Genomic DNA, 6409 nt, shown 5'->3' with positions numbered 1-6409 from the left:
GTGGCTAATATTGGAATTTCATATGTTTGTGTAAGGTTTCTGTTTTTCTTTTCTTTTTTTTAAGGATGGTGGGGAAGGCAGGAGGAGAGAAGATAAATGCTTCTGAATTGAGGGAAAAAATGTAAACCCCCATTTTTCTTGTTCTAGTTGAACTTTAACCTCTAGAGCCCACTAATTAAGCTGAAGGTTCATAAAAGCATCAATTTAGATCTGGAAGGGACCTTAGAGATCATCTTATATAGCTTCTTCCTCTCCCCTTTCCAGATAAGGAAACTGAGGCCTAGAGATGGCAGTGCTGCATGAAGGCTGCCTTTTGGTTGTCCTCCACGCTCACCTTTTCCTTCTCACACATGCAGCAAATTTTCAGTTCTCAAGCCCATGGAACTTTATTGCCCAACTAGGGGTAATTGGAAGCTTCACCAAGGCTGATGAGAAGTGGTAGCCTCCCTAAAAAAGATAAAGGTGGGCAGTGAGTATAAGAGTGTTACTGATTTGTTGTATTGATTTCAGTGTTAAAGGGAACTGAATATTGGACATGCATCATCCATCCAGAAGCCCTTTTTTGTGGGACCTGTGTAAAAGGAAGCCTTCTTCTGAAAGCAGAGTCTTAAGGCCCAGAAGACTTGGGTTCAAGGGCTGACACTGTTGCATACTGGCTGTGTGACCCTGGGCAAGGTACCTTTCAGGGAATTTTCTAAGGTTCTACCTTGTAGAGAAGATGCCAACCTGCCCTAGTGGAGGGAACTTTATAGCAGTGAAGTCACTGGTCCAGTCCCCTGTCCTTGTCACAAATAATGAAAACTAGTCATTCAAAAAGAAGTAGCCATGCTAGTTCCCTTCTTGAGGAGCTTGGCTTCTTGAGGGACCCTGGTGATCTCTCCTTCTGCTCATTTAGCTGATAGCTAGAATGGTCCCAGATTGCCCTTCCACAACTTCAGTTTTGATGTCTCTCCAGATTTCAAGGGTTTTGTTCCAGGGGATATTTTGAATAAATGAAATATTTTTAGTCAAGTCTTTGGAGGCTTGAATGCAATCCTTTCCAGGGATGGGGAACCTTCACCTGGAGGCCACATGTGGCCCTCTAGGTCCCCTCGAGTGTGGCCTTTTGATGGCGTCCGAGTTTTACAGCACAAATCCTTTTTTGAAGGGGATTTGTTCTGTCAAGTTTGGATTCTGTCAAAGGGCCACACTTTAGGACCTAGAGGGCCACATAAGGCCTCCAGGTGAAGGTTCCCCACTCCTGGTCAGGCCAATGAACAGAATGGACTACTGGCTTTGCATTTCTGTCTTAGGACCCCTGGGGGTGCCAAGCCTTAGAGTATTGGTTAGAATAATAACTGTACCCACCTCTTTTCTCCCCAACAAAGGAGCCATGTTTCAGATCACCTGAGGCAGCAGAGAGAGAGAAGGGGTGGGGACGGGGAGAGAGGCAGAGAAGCAAGACCTGGAGAAAGTGAGAAGGAATGACTGGCAGCTGGATGGCGCAGTTGATAGATCACTGGGATTGAAGTTAAAAAGACCTGGTTTCAAATTCTGACTCTGCCACTTAATTCCTGCTTGATTCTGGGTAAATCATTTAATATCTAGGGGAAAATGAAAGGGTCCTACTCAATGGCCTCTAAGGGTCTATTCAACTGCTTGTCTATGATCCTGTGGTTCCCTCTACTACCCAGCCTCACCCCCCAAAGGCCTATCTGGCCAATTAATCCAAGGCTTTTTGGTGGTGGATTAAGGATGAGGTGATGGGAGGTGGCCAGGAGAATGGGGCAGACGTGAGTTTCACCTTTTGCCAGTTCCATTCAAGCCAATACATATATGCCTGTGTGCATTTGCACATGCCACTAATAACCAAGTTCTCTGGGCTGGGTTATCCATCCATTGGCATAGCATAATCTGGACAATGGGCATCCTTCATTCAGGGTTTCTTTCCTTCCTTCTGTGAATGGTGAATAATCAGGGCAGTAAATAATTATATGCTAAACTTAGCCCTGGAAGTGTTGCACAGGGGAAGGAGGAGAACACAGTGAAGGCCCACATCAACCAGGAAATCTTCTGAGAGGAAGACTGGCCATTCCAAAGCTGTAGGAAGGAGCATGGCAGGTTAACTACACAGTGAAGTAGGCTGATCCTAAGCCAAACTGTGAAGGAGGCCAAGTGTGCTCTCCCCTTTTGGGCCCCTTTCATCTGCTCTTGTGGCTACTGCCTTCCACATGCTCTTATGCTGTAACCTGCTCCTTAAGGGGCTCACTCTCAGTTGGCCATCAGCTAATCTCCACTACCAAAAGAGCCAATAGACCTTTAAGGTGTAGCCTCTCAGGCTTTGCCCAGAAAAGAGAACCGACAGACCAGGGCTCATTACAGACTTATCACAAGGTACCCCATGCCAGTTTGTGTAGTCAGTCAATCACCAAGCATTTGTTAAGTACCTACTATGTGCCAGGCACTGGGCTAAGCACTGGTGATGTGGAGAAAGGTGAAAGACAAGGCACTCCCATTGTAATGGTGGAGACAACATGTCCGCCACTATGGGCAAACAAGATCTATACAGGGCAATTGGGAAATAGTCTCAGAGAGAAGGCACTAGCACTAAGGAGGACCAGGACAGAACAGTCCTGAAAGCCCAGAGGAAAGAGAGTTCTCAGGAGAAGAGGCTGACGGAGCATGCCTGTGGCTGCAGAGAGCTCAGGAAAGATGAGAATTGAGAAAAACCATTACCTGTGGCAATCAGGAGATCACTGGTCGTTTTGCATAGAACCGTTTCACTTAAAACCGTGTTTGCAGAGAGTTCAGAAGAGGTAGGAAGACACCTATTGCAGATAGCCTTCCCAAGGAATTTAGCCACAAAAGGCAGGAAAAATATGGGTTGACAGCAAGGAGGCATGAATCAAGTGAGAGTTTTGTTTAGGATTGGGAAGACACGGGCATGTTTGTTGACAGTAAGGGAGGAGCCATCAGACAAGGAGAGATTGAAGATAAGTGATGAAGTAGGGCTGACAGAGGGGATGATCTGTTGGGGGAGATTAGATGGAATGGGATCAAGGGTATACGTTGAAGGGTTGGCTTTGGCAAGAAGAAGGGCCACCTCATTATGAGACAAGGACAAAGGAAATAGTGGCAGAAGGCATCTGAATGATAGAAGATGAGGAGGAGGGGAGAAGAAAGAGCTCACGGTGAGTGGCCTCAATTTTATCAGTGAAATATGAGTCAAGGTTCTCAGTTGAGAGGGTGGGGGGCAGGGAGGGGAACTGTGAGAGGTTTGTGGAGGGATAAAAAGGTTTGGAAGAGCCACTGCTGTAAAGTGGGAGAGGAAATCAATTAGAAGGGGTGAAGGGGTTGTCTTGGTGGCCAGGGCCTGGTTGAGATGCTGCAACCTAAGTTTGCAGTGAATCCAGTCAGCACGGTTTGGTGATTTTCTCCAGCTTCATTCAGCGGCATGCGTGAGTGAATGGTGGATGGTGGGAGGAATGCAAAGCTGGAGCTTGGCAGGGTAAGATCGACAGTAGAACAAAGGGGCGAGAAACTACAGAGTTGAACTGGGGGATGGAGGAGAGTGTAGCCAGTGCCGGGGCAATGGCCTGGAAAAGAACTGGAAGGTGGAGGATTGGAGCTCACGGTGAGGATTAAAAAAACAGGTTTAGGGTTGCAAGGCAGAGGGAGGGGTGGAATGACAAGAGATTGTGGAATTCCAGAGTTCCCAAACACGGAAGTGGGGCATTTGTAGGTGACGGCCAGGTCAGGGGTCTGATCATCTCTGAGTGTAGCTGAGGCGAGGTGCCAGAGGATGTCATGGGAAACGAGTAAGTTGAGGAGGTATTGAAGAGAGTATTAATGTGGCTGTTGAAGACCCCCTAGTATGAGGACAGGAGCTGGAGAGGTGATGCTAAGCACTGTCAAGCATCCTGAGAGGGTGGAAGCAGCCTGGGCCTGACTAGGCCCTGACTGGGACTGGACCCCACTTCCTCTCCTTAGCAGTCACTGACAGCCAGCAGGGCAGAGGCCTCACCCTTTCTCATGCTTCCCTCTTCAGGACTTACATGAAAAAACCAAAGCCAGCATGAATGCCATCCATGGCTATCCCAGGGGCTTCACTTAGCTTACCAGGCTCTACTTCCTAGGCCGGTCTCTCTCACAACTGCCTTGTGTGAGGCATTTGGGGAAGGCTGGAGCTGGGCGATGCTGAAGGCCTGAAATTTTCTGTCTGGGCCAGTGGGGCAGTGGAGCATATGAGCGCTCAGCCACACTCCACTGCCTGCCGTTAGACCAGAAGTGCTAGCACTAAGCAATTGGCTCAGATTCCTGAGCAGAGCTTTAGGGCTGGAAGGGCCCCAGAGGCCGCCCTGTCCTGTTTTCCTGAGGAGAAATCTGAGGCCCTGAGAGGGGAAGGGACTTTCCCGAGGCCACCCAGCAGGATTTCAACTGCGTTGGCTCATGACTCTAAGGCCGGCACTTTTTGCCACTGTGCCTTGCTAACTCTAATGGAAATTCGAATTCAGAACCTTGAAAGGCCAGGGGGTTTTATTTTGAGAGGCTAGCTGGCCCTGTGAAAACCTGCCCAACCCCGTCTTCTTCTCCGGGAGATCCCTTCTTCCCTCCACACCAATTTGTGTCTCTGAATTTGAAATGCCTCCCTACAGACTATAAAGGGGCAAAGTGATCCCAGGGCAGGGTTGGGCCCGGCAGCCTGGGTATGGGGCTGTGCACTGGGTCACTCCCTTCCTATCTCTATTAACCACAGGCCTTCACAATGGCACCCACAAATGGAAAGCCATAACATGCTTTTGGGCAAGGTGGTGGCATCCAGATGCTGCCCTTCCAACACAGCCACCCACAAAGAGCTTTCTATCTGTACCCTGGGAGAAGCCACAAGGTGCCATCCTGGGCTCAAGGCCAGCTGGGGTGAAACTCCTGGAAGAACTGTTTCCAGTGGGAATGAGTCAGGCTTGGGCTTCCTGGTGTGGCATCCTGGCAGATAATGGAGAGGCAAGATCCTGGAAACAGAAGGCCTCATAGCTGAGACCAAAGCAGTGCAGTGCCCAGTGTAGTTGCTTAGAGCTGAAATGACTCAGTGAAGGCATTGAGTACATACAGCAGGAAGAGTTCACCGGGGATGAGAAGGCAGTCAGCTGGGCAGGAGTGACAGGCAGAGGGATAGGGAGGGAGGGAGGGGCTGGGCAGGCTCCCACTGTTCTTCCTCCCTCCCTGCTTACCTTTACTCCCCAAACTCCCTGGTTTGAAGCATCTCCTGCCCAAATGACCGAGCCTTCAAGGCCCAGCCCCAATTCCACCTTCGGGGGAAGTTTCCCCGACTCCCCACCAGCCCTAGCTCAGATCAAATGCCGTGATATTTGTGACCCAGGTTAGCACAGTGCCTGGCACAGAGTAGGCACTTTCTCCCTCCCCCACCTTTTCAGTTGAAAGTGCTCTCTCCAGGGGCACGCTAGCAGAGGTTTTAAGGACTGGCTCTGGAGGGGGGCGGGGGGAACCGGTACTACAAGACATGCTTTTAGGTTTAATCTTCATTAACATTTCCTCCATCACTCTCTTCAGTCTAGACAATCAACAAACCAATTAATCCAGGTCTAATTTGCTTGAGATGAGCACTGGCTCCAGTGTGCCCCTATATGTCTCTCAACATAAGCTTCTTAGGACACTTCCCCCACCCCCACTTCTGCTTTACTTCACCTCCTTTATATCGTTCTCTGAGGGCCTGTATTCATTTGTGTAGTTCTGCCTCTCATGAGACCCAGTCTATCAACTGGCTTTCTTTAATATATTCCTCTGTAATCCCATGCATTTGACTTGATGCATTTAAAAATATTATTGGGAGAAGGGATTCACAGGCTCCCCCCACAGGCCTTCCCCACAGGCCTCCCCCACAGGCCTCCCCCACAGGCTTCCCCCACAGGCTTTCCCAGGCTGCCTTGCTCATGGGGTCCAGGACACCCCAAAGGTGAAGAGCCCCTGCCTTAGCATGGCAATTCTGTGACCGCAGGCCTCCTAGCACACTCCTTGGCACATAGGAGGTGCCTAATTGCTGTTGGAGGTTGAATATAATAATATTCTGTTCCATGACCTGCATTAATTACTTAATTAAGTCCCTAATGATATACTTGTCTGTATTGCACAAGAATCACTTCATGTATAATAGTCTTGCCTCCCCAGCTAGGCTTTCCACTCCTTAAGAGCAGGGACCAGATCTCAGACACAGACTTATTATAGGCAAAGACTGATGGGCTCTCAGGCCTAGAATTGGAACTATCTGCAAGGTCATCCCCTCATTTCCCAGATGAAGAAACCAAGTCAGAGACAGGGAAGAAGTCTGCCTAAAGTCACACAGGCAGTATGTGGCCAAGCTGGGATTTGAACCCAAGTCCTCTGCCTCTAAGTCCAGCCCTCTTGCCACTTGTGG

This window comes from Phascolarctos cinereus, unplaced genomic scaffold (genome assembly GCF_003287225.1).
Source record: "Phascolarctos cinereus isolate Bilbo 61053 unplaced genomic scaffold, phaCin_HiC Scaffold_8;HRSCAF=390, whole genome shotgun sequence".
In the NCBI taxonomy this organism is placed as follows: Eukaryota; Metazoa; Chordata; class Mammalia; order Diprotodontia; family Phascolarctidae; genus Phascolarctos; species Phascolarctos cinereus.
The sequence above is the reverse complement of the archived record's forward strand: the minus strand, read 5'-3'. Positions refer to the sequence as shown.